The 19332-nt window shown below is 38.2% G+C and overlaps 1 long non-coding RNA gene and 1 pseudogene across 2 annotated transcripts in view; both read left to right on the forward strand.

Moving 5' to 3' along the window:
* LOC149749782 (uncharacterized) overlaps positions 1-19332 on the forward strand; it is a 71615-nt gene that overhangs the window by 38219 nt on the left and 14064 nt on the right. The window lies entirely within an intron of this gene.
* LOC149749783 (calmodulin pseudogene) lies at positions 2161-4817 on the forward strand (annotated as a pseudogene).

Consider the following 19332-nt stretch of genomic DNA (forward strand, 5'->3'; position numbering starts at 1 on the left):
GTTTTAAAGTAATGTTTTTTTCCTTACATAGCTTTCCTTTAACAAGAAGGCAAATATGTTCTTTTTTTTTAAGTAAAATAAGTAAAACAGTGGGGTAATGTAGCTACCAATATAAAAATGTTTACATTTCTAAAATATGGTAGATTTAGGGAACTGTGAACATAGCCATTTGTGTGTGTGTGTGTGTGTGTGTATAGAAATATAGCTTCAATAAATTAGATTTCGTCACAAATACAAAATTATATTTTTTAACATATTGATATTTCACTTCATCATATGATATAACCACGTGCTGAAAATGAAGATGAATTTGGAATTTCAAAGACACACGCAAAAGTATAATCCATCAATGGTCCTCATTCTTCTTGGTGAATCCTTCCCTTTTAGGATATTTCCTTTCACTGAAATGACTGGACATAAGGCATGTCAGTGCAAAACATAAGTGAAGAATTTAGAGAAGCTAAATTTTACCAGGGGAATAGATGGGAAGTAGAGATTAAGGAAGCAGGGAGCCATTGAAAAATGTTGGGTGGAATTGAGAGGGGCTTAAAGTAGCTTAAGGGAGATGGGCTTTCAAGAGAGCTCCAAAGTCAGACGAGTGGAAACAAGAAAGTGATAGAGAGCTATAAGGAAGGGTCAGCAACTGTTTAGTAACTGTGCGCCTCTGCAAGACCCCAGTGCCTGGTGTTGTGGACTCAGTGGAGTTCTCAAGATTCTTGAGGTCTGGAAAAACATGTTCTCATCAGATGAGAAGAAAAGATCTAAAAAAGATAAAGCAAGTCTGAGAGGTGGAGTAGAAATTGAAATTTAGGACTATTGTTGTCAGTGGCACACTATGAGCAACTTTTAAAAGCCTTGTGAGGGTAAAAATGCACTTTTTGGCTTTTTAAGAAAGCATACTATGAAGAAAGAAATAATTGATCATATACTCAGAGCTAAGCATAACTATTGGCTTGCTGTCCCTCCCATAACAACCAAAAATTGAGGGGAAGGGAGAGCAAAGATGCTGATCTTGTGAGCTTCAGATTGCCACAGCAGCCAGCAAACAACAATTGGACCGTAGATCAGTATTTCAAGCAAACAGTCTTGACTGTTTTACCAGCATAATCCCAGGATCTTCACTTTAAGCCAATGTTCTTTGCCCTAAGAGAGCGTCACGCAAAGCATTTGTTTCTTTGTGAGTGAAGAACAATTAATTTAGTTCAACTCACTTCGTTGAGCATGTACTATGTGAAAAAACCATTCCTAGTCCATAAATCGTAGTTCTCCATGACCATAACCACTGGAGGCTGCTGTTTCAGCATACCAACAGAGGCAGAGAATCTCTAGAAGCAAAACAATCTAGGCCAAAACAAATTAGTAAAGGATGTCTGAGGGTAAGTGGTTTTTTTTTAATTGATATAAAATTTATATCCAGTGAAATGCACAGTTGAGTACTCTCTTCTACATGATTTTTTTTCTACCTTGAATTCTGTGAAACCAGTTTGCCCTGGTCTTTCTCCTACACCTTTGGCTATTCCACCCCTCTCTCATCATAGTTACCTATCGCTTCACTAAATGTTGATATTCCAATGTCTGACTTCTCTTCTCAGGTTACATATTCTCTTTATACTGTGTTGCTTTCAATAACCTCATCAGCATCACATCTACAAATCTAGACCCTATTTCCCATCTGCTCCATTCGTATATATCCAGCAAGCAATGGGACCTCTTTGCTTAGTGGTCCCATAAGAACTTTAAATTTGTCATGTGCAAGAATGAACTTATTGCCTCTCACTACAAACATGCTTTTAATTATGTTTTCATTATTAGCACTAATGAAAACATATTATTCAAAACAATTCAAGCAATCGAGCACTTTTGTGTGATAAGGGATGTGTCAAACATTATAAACCAGGTAACCCTCTTTTGGGAGAACTGATAGTTTAGCCATTTATTCACACCAAACCTGGCCATCATTCTGGAACTTTCCTCCTTCCTCATTGCACCCACCCAGAATCCCCCCAAAATTTCACCTCCCCCTCATCATCGTGGTCCTTGCTTCTTTCTCTGGAATCTCTCAAATCTGTTTCTTTCTTCAATCACTGTCCTTGTCAAAAGTCTTTCTACTTTCTTTCCAGACTTCCACACAGGGAGTATTGTTACAACAGATTCAGACTCTGTTCCTTAGGCATAGAGGTAATGGAGGGATGAATTCTGATTGGAGATTTACTCATCAACCATGTATTGAGTTTCTGTTAGGCATAAAATAAGTCTATTAAAGTAGCAGAACAGAATTAGTCCGAGTGGAGCAAGCGAGCTGAGTGCTTGAGTAGTCGAGTCCCGGAGACCGGTAGCGCTTGCAGCATGGCTGACCAGCTGACTGAAGAGCAGATTGCAGAATTCAAAGAAGCTTTCTCACTATTTGACAAGGATGGTGATGGAACTATAACAACAAAGGAGTTGGGAACTGTAATGAGGTCTGTTGCGCAGAATCCCACAGAAGCAGTTACAGGACATGATTAATGAGGTGGATGCTGATGGTAACGGCACAATTGACTTCCCGGAATTTCTGACAATGATGGCAAGAAAAATGAAGGACACAGACAGTGAAGAAGAACTTAGAGAAGCATTCCTTGTGTTTGATGAGGATGGTAATGGCTATATTAGTGCAGCAGAGCTCCGCCATGTGATGACAAACCTTGGAGAGAAGTTAACAGATGAAGAGGTTGATGAAATGTCAGGGAAGCAGATATTGACGGTGATGGCCAAGTAAACTAAGAAGAGTTTGTACAGATGACAGCAAAGTGAACACATTGTACAGAACGTGTTAAATTTCTTGTACAAAATCGTTTATTTGACTTTTCTTTGTTTGTAACTTATCTGTAAAAGGTTTCCCCCTATTGTCAAAAAATATGCGTGTATAGTAATTAGGACTTCATTCCTCCATGTTTTCTTCCCTTATCTTACTGTCATTGTCCTGAAACCTTATTTTAGAAAAATTGATCAAGTAACATGCTGCATGTGGCTTACTCTGGATATATCTAATAAGCCCTTCTGCACATCTAAACTTAGATGGAGTTGGTCAAATGAGGGAACATCTGGGTTATGCCTTTTTTTTTAAGTAGTTTTCTTTAGGAACTGTCAACATGTTGTTGTTGAAGAGTGGAGTTGTAACTCTGCATGGACTGTGGACAGTCAACAATATGTACTTAAAAGTTGCACTATTGCAAAACGGGTGTTTTATCCAGGTACTCGTACACTATTTTTTTGTACTGCTGGTCCTGTACCGGAAACATTTTCTTTTATTGTTACTTGCTTTTTAAACTTTGTTTTAGCCACTTAAAGAAAATCTGCTTCTGGCACAATTTGCCTCAAATCCATTCCAAGTTGTATATTGCTTTATTATCTTCACGGTGCTATGTCCCTCTCTAAATCATCTAGTTTATTATCTGGTTTCCTACTTTATAGTCTTTCTCCACTCTCGTATGTAAGCTTGCTAAGGACAGGGGTGTGTTCTAACTTGTTCATTACTCCATCCTTATTGTGTAGATACAGTGGTAAACACACAGTAGGTGCTCAGGAAATATTTGTTGCATGTTAACAAGTAATCTTCCCTCCAGCCTTAAATGAGAGTTTTTGACTGGCGCAGTGATTCATATTCACCTCTGCGGATTTGTATAATACCATTATGAAATGTTGCTGGGTGTGTTATCTGCCTCATAGGGATATAAGGATGTTATAAGGATTAAATGAGATAATGTATATGAAAGTTACTTTGTTAGAGAAACAAAAACTTATAATAGTATTTATGATCACTCTCCTGATTTCACAGATGAGCAGATGAGAAACCTGGAGCCCCAGTGGGTACATAATCACCCAAGGGCATAGATATCAGCTCTTACATCTTCTGCCAACCATCACAAAGATGCTTTTACATATTTTTTCCCCTTTATGCTGAATGTCCCTCACTGAAAGGTCATAAGGATGACAAAGATGTTTCTGAAAATTAGAAAGGGAGGAGTAAAGCCACTTTTTGTTGAGAAAGAGCGTGCAGATCAGTAATAACAGCCACAGGGAACATAGGAATGAAAAATTCAGGGTAGAATTTGGCCTACTGGCCCAGATGGGAATAAACTAGTTGCGATGTTTAATGTGAAGCTATAGGAAAGTTAATAGGTTTGTGAACAAATGTTCCAAACTCTCAGCTCAGGGTATGATTTCCCAATTGAAGAAACTTTTCTACCCTGAGGGTAACAAGTTTTACTCAGCTTTTGTGCAAAGAAACTGCCACTATTTCATATTTTCTTTTCTTTTTCTGTTTCCCTAATAAAAGTATTCAGTATTACTTGGTGGAGTTCTGCCCTATTGTTTGATATCATGACACTTTCTTCCAGGCAGTGCGGTGTCCTGTCATTGGGAGCCATTGGTGCTAACCAGAATGGTGTACAGTACCAGGGAGTATGCTAGTATATTGAGTTATATCTCATATTCTTATGTAATTCACAAACCAGCCCTTGAAAAGAACTCAATTTCAGACCTGTGTGATGTCATTTGTGGTATACTTAAGCCACACTTTATTTTTAATTTGATATATGCTCATTAAAAAACATTATCTTACTTGCTTTAGGGTCACACAACTAGTAAGTGAAGGAACCAGTCTTCCAAACTCCATTATTTGCATTTTTAAAAATTGTTTAGCATTTATATGAAGGCAAAAATTAACCTTCCAGCTCTGTTATCAATTTCTGTATCCCAGTGGATATACCAATGTCCTCTGAAGTTGCATAGCTCTGATTTGTCATGAGGTGGCAATGTGACAACACCTTGAATTGGATCTATGATATCCCCCACCTTGGTGAATTTCTGAGGGAGCTGTCCAGAGCTGAGTTTGCTATGGAATGGCCACTGAGTGAGGAGGCATGAGAACAGACTTCTAGGGCTTGAATATTTGATTTTATGCATATCCAGTCTTAGCTTCTAGCTGAAGAATCCTAATGTGGAACCCTAGGAGAATTTGCTTTCTGGATTTCAAATACAAAAGTTCAAAGCGGTCAGGTTCTATTTAAAAAGCCCACATGCAAAAGTAAGTGAAGTACCTTGAAATTGCCAGTGAAGAGGTCATCCTGAAATCTACAGAGTAAAAAAATGAGTTTTAGAGGAGGAAAATATGTTTTCAAATAAGGGAATGTATATTATAGCTTTTCAAATTCCATTCATTCAGAGAAAGTGAATAAACAGGGATAAAAGACCTTGAACAAGACTCTTTTTCATGTCTATTTAAATAAGAACTTTATTCAATTTGTGGTACTATTAAATAGGAATACAATATTAAATAGCTTAAAACTTATAGTGGTATTTCTTATATCCAAATATGTGAAAAGAATTTTATATAATTTATTATGGCTCATTCTGAGGTGGCTCTGAAATTATGAATTGTGAACACTGTCTAATACTTTTCCCTAAAATATTAATAAATTTATACTTATGTATTCTTAAAACTTCAAATATTATATTAAAATAATGTTCATATTATCATTTAAAGATCTAGAATGTAATTTCCCAGTCTTGATTTTAATTCGATTATATGAAAGCTGAAAATATAAGATTGTAACACTTTTTTTTAGATTGTGGTTATTTTTTAAAAAGTCATTCACCTGTTGAATCATTCAGTAGATATATAGTGGCACATTCCAAGCTGTGGTCCCGTGGTTCCAGCCTCCATTAGACTTATAGTCTAGTGCAGGAAAGGTTAAGTAAACTGAAGCTTAAAATGCACGATAATAAGTGCTATGATGGGGTTGGTACAGCGTATTATAATCACACACTGCAGGATCCTCTTATTTGAATTTGGTGGGGGGGCTGGTCAGAGAGAGTTCCCAGGGAAAGTGATATGGAAGGTGATACCTGAAGTATTAGTAGAATTCAGCCAAGCAAAGAGATGGAGAAGAATCTTTCAGTCACAGTGAGCATAATATGTGAAAGTATGGAGACAAAAGAGGATGTGGTGTTCTTCGAAGAGAAGTTAAATTTAACTAAAAGTTAGAATTCTTAAAAGATAAAACAGGGACTGGGGATAATAAATAAGACTGAGGCAGTAAGCTGAGGTTGTACCATGGAAGCATGAACATCCTTCTAAGAGCATTGGGATTCTGTAGTAAGGTTTTAAATAAGGAAGCTGCCTGGTCAGGTTCACATTTTAGAAAAGTCATTTCAGTGTAAAGAAAAGATCACGGTTAGGTGAGAGCCTAAGTCTAGAGGCTGAGGGACTCTTTTGGAATCTGCTACAGTGGTTCCAGATGATACATGATGCTGGCCTCAACTAGAATAGCACTAAGTGTTGATGGAGAGAAGTAGCTGGAATCATCATTTTTTAGAAGATTAAATTGAGAGAGCTTCACAGCTGTTTGGAAGTAGAGGAGGGTGAGAATATGAGGTCAGGGAAGCTAATTAGATTTCTGGAATCTGCAGCAGTGGTGGCTGGTTCCACTTCCAAAGATAGAAAACACAGAAGTTTGCAAGTGAAGGTAGTGAGATCATTTGGGGGCATAGAAAGTTTTATGTTTCTGTAGGACTCTAAATGAAATGGCTAGCAGAAATTTGGGCCTGTGGATTTTGAAGCTCAGGAATGAGATGTGACCTAGAGATATAAAGTTTAGAACTTTTATCAGGTGGATGGTAATTGAGCATTTAGGAATGGATGATATTACCCAAGGAAGATGTTGAAGAGATTCTCAAACTTTGGGGTCAGATGAATTACCCAGGAGGTGTGATAAAATTCAGAATCCTGGGCACCAACTCCAGAGTCTTACTGAGTAGTTATAGGATGTAGCTCACAAATCTACACGCTTGACAAATAGAGTTCCATGATTTTGATGCAGATGATCCTCTGACCCCACTTTCAAGTAAAAGGAAAAGTGGATCTTGCATAGGAGCCTAAGTAGTATCAGCACATAAAAGATGGACAGAGGAGGAGGAACCCGGAAAGAAGGCTGGTGAAGAAGTAACCATAGGTGTGGAAGGAAAATTAAAAGTATAAAATATCACTAATTACATGGAAAGAGAATCAGTATAAGAGAAGGAATCATCGACAGGGCCAGAAGTGTTGAGACAGGAAGTAAAGATAAAGGCTGGAATACACCTACTACATGTAACAAAAAGGAGGTCATAACAAAGTTGGCAAGAATAGTTTCAGTAGAATAATGTGGGCTGAAGCCAGATTGCAGTGGGTTGAGGGTTGAATATGATATGAGGATGAAGAGACATGAAGCAGAGACAAAATCTTTTACAAGTAGTTAGAAGGGATGGAGGAGGTTGCTACAGCAGGATATGGGTAGGGGTGAATGTTTTAGGAAGGAAACAGCGTGAGTCAAAGTCTTATCTCACCCTTGGCCTGCTCTTATCTCTAATTTTTTTGGAGCTTTTCGTCTTATCAACTTATGAATGGATATATTATACAATTCAGCAATAAAAAGAATGGGTTGTGTGTTAAGTTTATGTCGAAATTTCTAAGAAACTACCAAATACTTTTCCAAAGAGCTGTTCTGTTTTACATTTGGATATTGGGGAGCAAATTAAGGTGCTGCTTTGTGTTTTGTGCATTATGGTTATGCCAAAAAATACTGAAATATGCCTGAATATTAGCCTGACCCCTAGTGGTGGTCCACATCCATGGGGCTAAACGTGGAACTGAGTTTTTTCTACGCTTTCCATCACATGAGCTGCCACTCCACCTCCATCGTTTCTTGCAAACACATAACAGTAGAGAGATGGTGTAAATATGCCCAAACAAATTTAGATGGTGTACTGCGGGGTCCAGTGGGGCAGAAGGAGGGAAGTCCTTACACCCTGCTACCTGCTTGAGATCAATACCTGCTGTCCTAGCTTCAGCATCACCACCATCCGGGGGACTTTGAGAAAAATACTGAACTTCATTTAAGCTCAATTTCCTCATATTTACAACGACGATTATAGTAATACCTACCTTAGAGTGATTAAGTGAGGTTAAATGAGATTGTGTATGTAAAGCGCCTAACACAGTTCAGCCCAGAGTTGACATTCACGAAAGAGCAGGTGTTCATATTTCATAATGATAAAAACAATCAATAATGTAGTCAAATCCTACAATGAAATTTTATTCATGATATTTTTTTTTCTGGTTCTCATTTGCTTGCATTCCATGTTAATGTTCTCTATTTCAATTGGAACCTCTTTAAATTTAGGACCGGGTTTTATTTGATAAAGATAAAAGCCACAACCATACCAACAATAACATCCTCTATTATTTTAGAGTAACTATATATCAAGACATTGCTAAAATATTTCTTATGTAAAATTTAATGCTGAAACAGTTTTATGAGGTAGGCAAAGATCTCAGATGGTCTATGTTAAAGATTTTCATCTGTATCTTTTTCACCCAGACCCCACATCTTGACTCCTTGATGTGCTGGCCCTGCCAGTGGCAATGATAATATCAGTTACAGATGGTTGATACAAGAAATACAAAGAGTATGTACAAAGTATTGATATTGATACTGATATTGATAAAGCTAGCTTTCTTCTCTTTGAGCTTTTCCATTCTAGAAAGCTAGCTCTCACCGAGAAAAAAAGCTACCTCTTATTTAACCCTTGAGAAACAAAAACAGAATGAATAAAAATCTATTTGCTTCTTTTATTACCCCAACGATACTAGGGCTGACTGTTGTTATTTTTAATTATTATGTTTCCAGGTATTTTTCCCCCGCACTCAACCGACTGATTAATAACCACATAATTTCTCTTTAACAATGACTTCTTCAGCTTATGTCAGAACAAATAATGAACATCCAGAACTATAAAGGACAAACCAGAACATTAATCCTTATGTCCCTTATTCATTGGCCAACAAACTTACTAGGCCTCTTACTGAACTCATTTGCGCCCCTACGCAACTTTCAATAACCTTAGGCACAGTGGTCCCTTTATGAGAAGGCACTGTGATCACTGGCTTCTGCCATAAAGCAAAAGCATCTGTAGGCCGCTTTCTATCACCCGGGGCACCAATCCCTCTTATCCCTATGCTAGTAATTATTGAAACTATTAGCTTATTTATCCAACCAATAGCCCTAGCCCTATGACTAACAGACAGTATCACAGACGGTCACCTGTTAATTCACCTAATCAGAGGAGCATCCCTTTCCCTATTAAGCATGAATCCTCCCACAGCCCTCATTATATTTATTAGTCTTGTTCTTCTCACTTTTCTCGAATATGCAGTAGCCCTTATTCAAGCTTACGTGCTCACCCTGTGAATGAGCCTCTACCTACACAATGACACCTAATGACTCACCAAACCCATGCGTATCATGTAGTAAATCCTCGTCCCTGACCTCTTACAGGAGCCCTCTTAGCCCTTCTCTTAGCATCCCATCTAGTCATATGATTCCATTTTAACTCAACTTTTTTATTATCCTCGGGCTGATTAACTAGTATGTTAACAATATGTCAATGATGATGAGACATCACCAGGGAAAGCACTTTTCAAGGCCATCACACACCAGTTTCATTCAAAAAGGATGTTGGTATGGCATAATTCTGTTTATTATTTCAGAGGTTCTCTTTTTTATAGGCTTCTTCTGAGGTTTTCATCACTCAAGTCTTGCCCTTACACTTGAACTAGGTGGTTGCTAACCACCAAAAGGCATTCACCCCCTAAATCCATTAGAAGTACCACTTTTCAACACCTGTCTTACTGGCCTCTGGAGTACCTATTACCCAAGCTCACGACAGCTTGACAGAAGGAAATTGTAAGCATATTCCTCAAGCTCTTTTGATTACAATCTCCCTAGTTTACTTTACACTACTGCAAGCCTCAGAATATTATGAAACAGCTTTTACAATCTCAGATGGAGTACACAGGTCAACAGTCTTCATAACCAAAGGTTTCCATGGCCTACACGTGATCATTGGCTCTACTTTTCCTCATTGTCTGCTGCCTGTGCCAACTACAGTTTCAAATCATTTCAGATTTGAAGCCACTGCCTGATACACTTTGTAGACATAGTATGGCTGTTTCTATACATCCCCATTTATTGATGAGGGTCTATTCTGTTTTTTCTTTTATTGGGGTAGAGTTGTTTTACAATGTTGTGTTAGTTTCTACCGTACAGTGAAATGGAGTTGAGGGTGTGTTCTTTTAGTATCAATTAGTTGTCTTCCAGTCAATTAGTACAATCTGAAAAGAATAATAAAGCTTATAGCATTAACCACAAACATAGTACTAGCTTCACTACTTGTACTTAGCGAATTCTGACTTCCCCTACTAAAGACAGATACAGAAGAATCAAGTCCTTACAAACGCGGATTTGACCCCATAGGATTTTCCATAAAGATTTTCCTGGTAGCCGTTACATTTCTCCCCTTGATCGAGAGAAATTGCCCCCCTTCGGCCCCTGCCCTGAGCAGTCCAAACTAGCAACCTAAAAACAATACTCATCATAGCACTAATCCTGATCTCACTACTAGCAGTAAGTATAGCCTGTGAGTGAACTCAAAAGGGATCAGAATGACACAAATATGATAATTAGTTTAAATGAAAACAAATGATTTTGTCTCGTTAAACTATGATTAAACTCATAATTACTGAGTATCTTTTGTCTACATAAATATTATTCCAGCATTCACAGTTTCCCTTATAGGGCTATTAATTTATTGATCTCACTTAATATCTTCTCTGCTATGTCAGGAAGAAATAATATTATCATTATTCATTATAGCAACCCTAATAATTCTAAATGTCCATTTCACTCTAGCTAGCATAATACTCGTCATCTGACTAATATTCATAACCTGAAAAGCTGCGCTAGGTTACCCCTGCTAGGAATATTATCAAACACCTATGGCACTGATTGCATCGAAATACAAACCTTCTCCAGTGTTAAAATTACTGTTCTAACTATTATATTCATGCCACTAACACGTTTATCGAAAAGCAATATAATTTGAATTCACACCACAACCTACAGCATACTAATTAGTTTTGTTAGTCTTTACCTTTCTAACAACAGCCTTAACTTTAATCTTCTCTGACCCTCTGTCAGCACCTTTACCAACTCGAACGGCATGACTCTTACCACTAACACTCAGAGCTAGGCAATTCCAGCTACCTAAAGAATCACTGGCTTGGGAAAAAAGCAAACAAACTGTCTATTACTATATTAATCATACTACATATATTCTTAATCTTAACATTCAAGGCCATGGAAATGATTCCATTCTACAGCTGATTTGAAGCAACACAAGTCCCAACATTAGTTATTATTACTTGATGAGGAAACCAAACAGAACGGCTTAATGCAGGACTCTACTTTTTTATTTTACTCACTAGTGGCATCCCTTCCACTTCTAGTTGCACTAATGTCTATCCAAAATACTACAGGCTCGCTAAACTTTTTAACAATGCAGTACTGAGCCCAAACAATATCTAACTTTTGATCCCATATTTTCACACGATTAGTGTGTAAAGTGGCTTTTATAGTAAAAATACCCCTTTATGGGTTACACCTATGATGCCAAAAATGCACGTAGAAGCCCTTATCGCCTGATCTATGATTCTTGCAGCCCTACAACGCAAACATGGTGGCTACGAATCACAATAATCCTGAAACCCCTAGCAAAGTATGTAGGGTACCCATTCCTTATATTGTCCTTCTAAGGAGTAATTATAATGAGCTCAATCTGCTTGCACGAAACAGACTTAAACTAGCTCATCACATGCGCCTCCGTTAAGCACGTGTCACTTGTCATAGTAGCTCTTCTTACCCAAACACCTTCAAGTTCCATAGGAACTAGGGCCCTAATAATCACCCACAGCCTCACATCGTCTATATTATTTTGCCTGGCAAATTCAAATTATCAGCGTGTTCATAGCTGAAACATAATTTTAGTCCGTGGTCTACAAACATTTCTTCCACTAATGGCAACATGATGACTACTAGTAAATCTTACAGACCTAGCCCTGCCCCCAACAATCAACTTAATCAGAGAACTATTTGTAGTAATATCTTTCTTCTAGTCCAATATCACTATTATCCTCACAGGGGCTAAGACAGTATTACCGCCCTATACACTCTCTCTATATTAATCATAACACAACGAGGTAAATATATGTATCATACCAACAATATCAAACCACCATTTACATGAGAAAACACCCTCATAACTCTTGACCTATTACCCCTTCTGCTCCTATAACTCAACCCAAAATTATTTGGGGACCTAGGTACTGTAATAGACTTTAACAAAAACATTAGGCTGTGAAGTAAAAGAAGCTTAAATCTCCTTTTTACTGAAAAGCTTAGCCTTTTCTCGGGTGAGCCTCCTCACTCTGGAAAGCTAGCTCTTACCCAAAGCCAGCTACCGCTTATTTACCCCTGAGAAACAAAAACAGAATGAGCGAAAATCTGTTTGCCTCTTTCATTTCCGCAAAGATAATAGGGCGCCTGTTGTTATTTTATTTTATTTTTTAAAATTAATTAATTTAGCTATTTATCTTTGGCTGCGTTGGGTCTGAGTTGCTGCACGCAGGCTTTCTCTAGTTGTGGCGAGCCAGGGTTACTCTTCGTTGTGGTGCGTGGGCTTCTCATTGCGGTGGCTTCTCTTGTTGTGGAGCACGGGCTTCAGGCTTGTGGGCTTCAGTAGTTGTGGCTCGCGGGCTCTAGAGCGCAGGCTCAGTAGTTGTGGTGTACGGGCTTAGTTGCTCTGCGACATGTGGGATCTTCCCGGACCAGGGCTCGAACCCCTGTCCCCTGCATTGGCAGGTGGATTCTTAACCACTGCACCACCAGGGAAGTCTTGTTATTGTTTTAATTATTCTGTTTCTGAGCATTTTATTCACATCCAACCAACTCAGCTACCTCCTCAATGAGGAGAAATGTGGGCATCTGTGACCTCCTCAGACTCAGTATCTCACGAGCGTTTGTTACTCTGGAGAAGAGACGACACAACACCAGGAATGGCCAGTACCTGATGATTATTCCAATCAGCCATTTGGCAATTTAAGATAGTTGCATTCTTTTTCCCACCCCACCCTAAGCACATTTATTTCCTTTTTTTTTCACTGTAATAGCTGAGTTTCACCCTAAAATAGTCAAAGGATTCTATTCACATTTTGTCCTTGTAGATTAATGATAGTGTTAAGACACACAGTTCCTTCATGGAAAGTAAGAAAGCGTCTTCTTGGCCACATGTGATTAGCACCATCCAGACTTCTGCCTCACATGCCTGGTGAGGCGTGCATTCTCTTCAGTATCCAGTTGTTTTTCAAGAGAGATGTGTAAATTAAAGTAGTGACAACGATGTTAACATATGTGTTAGGCAACAAAATAGATGGCGCTGATGCAGATGGTGTTACAAGTTGTATTTTCAACTTGGGTCTGCATTTGGAAAATATTTCTACTATTTCCTTCCTTCAATGTCATCAATTTTAATGGTTTCTATTCCATCTAATTTTTAAGCTGTAAATATATTCTAGTATTTGAAAAGGAAATCAAAACGATCCTTTGTAACAGAGGCTGAACCTAGTTTGTTTTCTCAGCAAAATTAGTCTTCAGTTTATATGTATCTAAATGCTGGATTATGAGTTCCCAAATCCGTAATTTACCCTAGAATTCTTCAGTTAATAAAAACCGATGTGAGAATAAGTTTGTCTCATATGATTATTAAAAAACCTCTGAGCAAGCATTTAAATATTAGGAGATTTCATATAAAAAATCTTCCTTTGGGCTTCTCTGACAAATCAATGGTTTCGAAATGCTTTCAGAGACCTGAGTAGGGCCTGGACAAGTCATACGCACTAACACTCTCCTATCAGCCTGAGAGCCCCTGGACAGTTTTGACTTTTGCTTAATATCAGTGGATATTTAGTCTACTGAAATATTTTAATCCATCTTTCCCTGTAGAAATTTGAACCTAAATTTAAAGGGGCTTTTCTAATGCAGTTCAAGCCAACAGGTATAATTCATTTTAAAGGTAATTTTTAGGACTAGCTTCAAAGTGTCTAGGCAAACATTTATTTAATTTCCTATGTTTCTGTAGAAATGATAATACCTAACAAATATTACTTACTCTTTGTCACATGCTGTGGTTTACATATCTCATATTTTAATTCTTACAACAAGCCGTAAGGTAGGTGCTAAATGCTATTATTAGTTTAACAAGGACAACCTGAACCTTCAAGAGGTATGTACATTGCCCAAGGTCGCAAAGCTTGCAAGAGGTTGAGCTGGGAAAATCTTTTCTCTAAAATTCATGTTCTTAACCACTCACTGTCTTACTCTGACATATATGTTCTAAACTAGTTTCAAATGTATCTTTAAAAATAATTTAAATATGGATACTTTAAAACACATAAATATATAAATAGGGATATTTATATAAAGAAACATTTATCCTCGTTCTGAAGTAAAGGCTCCAGATACTCTCTGCTCCCTATGCCCCCTTTTAGGTCACAAAGGGACCTCTTTTTATGCATTGTCCACCAAAGGGGTCAGGGTTTGAATTCTCCCCTAGTCTTTTCCTTTTTTCCCTGTTGTAAATGAATTACGTATATGCCCTGAAGTAATTAGCAAAGACGCTGTTGTTCAGGTGAATTTTAAAATAATTAATCTGACCTAATACCTGTCAAGAATAATTAGGAGAAAATATGTCCTCCCTGAGCAGCTCTTTCAAGCTAAGATGCTAAAGCACGATGTCTCCTGTGTGTGCACTGCATGTGCACTGCGTGTGCACTGTGCTAAAAGTGAGAGGGCTAAAAGTGAGAGTAAATCTTAATGGTTTTAGAGGAAATGCTAAAATGATACCTCTTCAATTGCCACCTGGGCATCAGCTCTTCAGTTTCTATATCTGAATAAAAACAAGAAGCTGAACTAACGACAGGGATTCTGACATGAGTGATATCAGTGACTCCTTAAGACATTGTGGTTTGCAATTAAAACTTAAAAACTAATCCCTCCTCTTCCAAAAGGCTTTTGAATGAAGTCACATGCCCCATTTCACAGCCTGTTAATTTTCTTATCATAAGAGCTATTCAACTGTCTTCTAACCCTCTCTCCCATCCCCTACCTGTCCTTTTTTAAATGTTTAGCATCCTTAGTAATCTAATTAACTGGTGAAATTTCTCATGTAATAACCAAGTCCTAAGCAGTATGTTTCGAGAAAGATATTTTAGGAAAAATCAATAAGCAAGCTTTACCCACAGATGCAGTTTGTCAAGAAGGGGAGATAATCTCTGGCTGCAATGACGGCAGGTTTGAATATGATGACATTTGCTGTCCATGATTGTCTGGAGCCCTAAGCACTGCTCTGTCATTGTATAGCAACCTCTCTGCATGCCCTCTAACCTTGCCTTCTAATATATTAAGGGGCTTGTGGAAGAGGAGAACACTGGAGAACTTATATCTCACATCGCCACGCAGTTCAGAGTTAATAATTTCCTTATTAAACCTATGAACCCTTCACGTTTTGTAGTCCTGCCTGCCCAACCCCCTTCTAAGTTAGTTTCTAGGCAAACCAATAAACATGGAATTACATTAAGCTCCTTATTTCAAGGCTGCAGTTCAGGATTTTGCTGCATATTTGTTGGCTCATTTATGGAGACTGCAGCATAATATTCATTAATTCTGTTTAATCTCCAGTACTTCAGTGATTTGATTCTCAACCACATTACCTATGCCAGTTTGTCCATGTTTAAACCACCCCAGTGCTGTGATGCTGTTCTATATGTTGATTACCCAAAGGTTCTGTGAGCTCTAGTCTGGAATCACAGAGGCAGATTATCCACCATTTCCAGTTCTTGGTGATCACTCAGCGCTTGAAGGTAACCTATTAGAAAATTTAAAATGTCAGCATCTGTCTTGAATGGCCAACATATCTGTAGCTGACTTTTAATAAGAAAGAATGTGCAGTTTAGGAATAGTCTGAAAAGGTAATAAGCATTTGCAAAAAGAAGGACATTGTTTGCTTTGACAAATTAAGGTTTTGATGTGAAAAAGAGCTTCTTGGAAATATCCCTTTATTGATATGAATCAAGGAATTGAGGTTTTAATTTCAAACTTACCCAGCACTATGTGAGAATGAATATTAATCTTCCAGCAGAACTGTTCTCTGTTTTGAATGTTGAATGTTTTGAGACATTCTCTAAAACACTCTTGCAAGTACTCTCTCGCTCTCTCTTTCTCTTTCTCTTTGTGTGTGTGTATGTGTGTGTGTGTACATCTACGTCTTCACAACCAAACAAAAACATAAATTAAATGTTTACTCTCTAGTTTCATAACATAAAGTAATCACTGATATTGGTCACACTGAAGGGTGGCTTGGAAAGGAGAGAAGTGAAGTCCTTTCAAATGCCGATTCAATATCTTTCCTTCACCTGCTTTCTGGTGGGGAAGGGTGTATAAGGCTGGGTGAAAAAAGTCAATTGAGTAGTTTTTGCAGGCTCAACCAAACTGTAATAGTTAATAATAGTTTTACTGGCAGGGTCTGGAACGGTGGTGCTCCTGTGTGTCGCTGGTGATGGAGGCTCTGCCAGGATTTCTCATTGTGCCCCCATCACTAGTGACACAGGAGCACCACTGTTTCAGACCCTGCCAGTAAAGCTACTATCCGTCACTGAGAATTTGCGTGCATCTGTTCTTTTTTTTTTTTTTTTGCGTGCATCTGTTCTAACAGCTAGTATTACTTTTCACTTCTAAAAGTACCGTGAGCCCTGTGATAGGATAACTTGAATCAGTAGAACCACAGAACACTCTTCACTGCCCGCTGTGTGCCACATAGTACTGCAGATTCCAAGGATTCTACAGTCATTAAAACAAGAAAGGGCCCTACCTCCATTCAGTTGTTAAAGTAGCAGGGAAAACAGACATAAACTATTGCAATGAGTCTATTAGTTATGCACATGTAAAGAAAGGCAAAATAGAAATTCAATGGCTATGGAACACACAGTAAGATCTAAATTACTCTAGCAATGATGAATTATATTTTTTTATTTATTAATGCTTATTTCCAAATGTTAGTTTGTACAAACATAAATCTGGATTTCATGTTACACCGAGGGAACTGTGTACAGAGTAGGCTAGTAGACTCAGTAGGTTAAACTGTTTCTTTCTTTTATATATATATAAATATATATATGTATATTTATGTATTTATGTATGTATGTGTGGCTGCGTTGGGTCTTCCTTGCTACGCGCAGGCTTTCTCTAGTTGCAGCGAGCAGGGGCTACTCTTCATTGCGGTGTGCGTGCTTCTCATTGCGGTGGCTTCTCTTGTTGTGCAGCACGGGCTCTAGGTGCACGGGCTTCAGTAGTTGTGGCTCACGGGCTCTAGGGCGCAGGCTCGGTAGTTGTGGTGCATGGGCTTAGTTGCTCCGCGGCATGTGGGATCTTCCTGGACCAGGGATGGAACCCATGTCCCCTGCATTAGCAGGCAGATTCTTAACTGCTATGCCACCAGGGAAGTCCCTAAACTGTTTCTTAAAATAGGTGTGTTTTTTTTTTTTTTCCTTTGAGCTATCAGGGTATTTAGAAAACATTTCACCTAATCCTTCTCCAGGTAAGGAGAAATGTCTTATCCAAACTAATAATACCATCTTTTTAAATGAATGGAATATTTAGTGTATACTAGGAACTATGTTATTCTCTACTTTTAACCAATTTTTATTGTGAAATTTAGTATCCTTAAGGATGAGTCTATAATAAAAGATATGTAGGTCACTGATTTATCAAAAAAAAAAAGAAAAAAGAAAAAAGAAAAAAGACACGTATGTAATGCCACTCAGGTCAAGAAATGGATAATTGCTTGCTTCCCAGATTTGCTGAGCAGCCCAGCCTACTTCTGACTCCATTCCTTCCCCCCTCCCTACTGCCCTTCTTCTGAGGGTCATGATTATAATTTAGCTTTTCTTTATAGTTTTACACATTCACATGCATTCAAAAATGATGTTTTTTAGGGCTTCCCTGGTGGCGCAGTGGTTGGGGGTCCGTCTGCTGATGCGGGGGGCGCAGGTTCGTGCCCCGGTCCGGCGGGATCCCGCGTGCCGTAGAGCGGCTGGGCCCGTGAGCCATGGCCGCCGAGCCTGCGCGTCCAGAGCCTGTGCTCCGTGGCGGGAGAGGCCGCGGCGGTGAGAGGCCCGCGTACCGCAAAAACAAACAAAAATGATGTTTTTAAATGTACTTTTAACTTCAGATAAACTGATTTGTAGTAGTGTATATGCCTTTATGTCTATCTTCTTTCACACAACTCAACATTTGTGATAGTAATTCATGTTCTTTTTTGTAGCATTACCTTGGTCATTTTCATTCTATTGTATGAATGTATCACAATTTATTCTACTGTAAGTATTCTAAAATTAATCCATTTTAGAATAAATGGCATTTGTTCGTCTGACTGATATGAATAGCATAACTCTAAATAGTCTTGTGCTTGTTTCTTGGAACACATATGCATATATTTCTATCTCCTAATTCTCAAAATTTGGTGTTATGCTATATCCCACACTCATGTTTCTGTAGAATTCAAAGATATATTCTTATGAAAGAAAGTTGGAAAGGAAGGACAGGCTGAGGTAACATAACAGAACCAGATGTACTGAATTGGTTGCCTGATTGCAGTCTCACAGATTTTTGGTTCAGTATCTAATGGGTTAAGCTGAGTTCCTTCACGTGTCACTGAAACAAATGAATAGAAGAAGTAAATGATCAGTGTCATCTTTATCGTTACTAATTCTTTGTTTAACCTTTGGTAATATGGGTGAGATGCAATGCCTTCCTGCTCTTATGCTTGGTTCAACCATTTTTATTGCATTATTTCTGTTCTTTTGTCTGGCTAAGTTTTTCCCATCACAGAGTATGCTGTTCCCTTTGCCCGAAATATGTTCTTATTGTAAAACATTGGTCGCATGACTAACTCCTTTTGTTATTGAGGTAAAGCTGACGTATAGTGTTAGTTGCAAGTGTATGACCTAATAGTTCAGTATTTGTATACACCGCTAAGTGATCACTATAATAAGTCTAGTTACCCTCTGTCACCTTACACAGTTACAAACAATTTTTTTTTCTTGTGATAAGAACTTCTAAGATTTACTATCTTAGATTCTTTCAAATATGGAACTCCTCCCTTCCTTCTCAGGATCATTTCATCTGAACTCGGAAATCTTCTTTGATAGTCCTACCGCCCCCAGTCACTCTCTATTACATTTACCCCTTATAATTGCTGTTAGTTAATTCATCTCTTCAATGGTTATCTTGTTTATAGTTTATTCTTTTTTCTGGTCCCTCCTTTCCCTGCCTTCCAGAAATATAAGCACCAGGAATCTCATTT

This window comes from Delphinapterus leucas, chromosome 3 (genome assembly GCF_059928025.1).
Source record: "Delphinapterus leucas isolate spDelLeu-1000000601 "Yukka" chromosome 3, BTC_Dleu_Yukka2, whole genome shotgun sequence".
Classification (NCBI taxonomy): domain Eukaryota; kingdom Metazoa; phylum Chordata; class Mammalia; order Artiodactyla; family Monodontidae; genus Delphinapterus; species Delphinapterus leucas.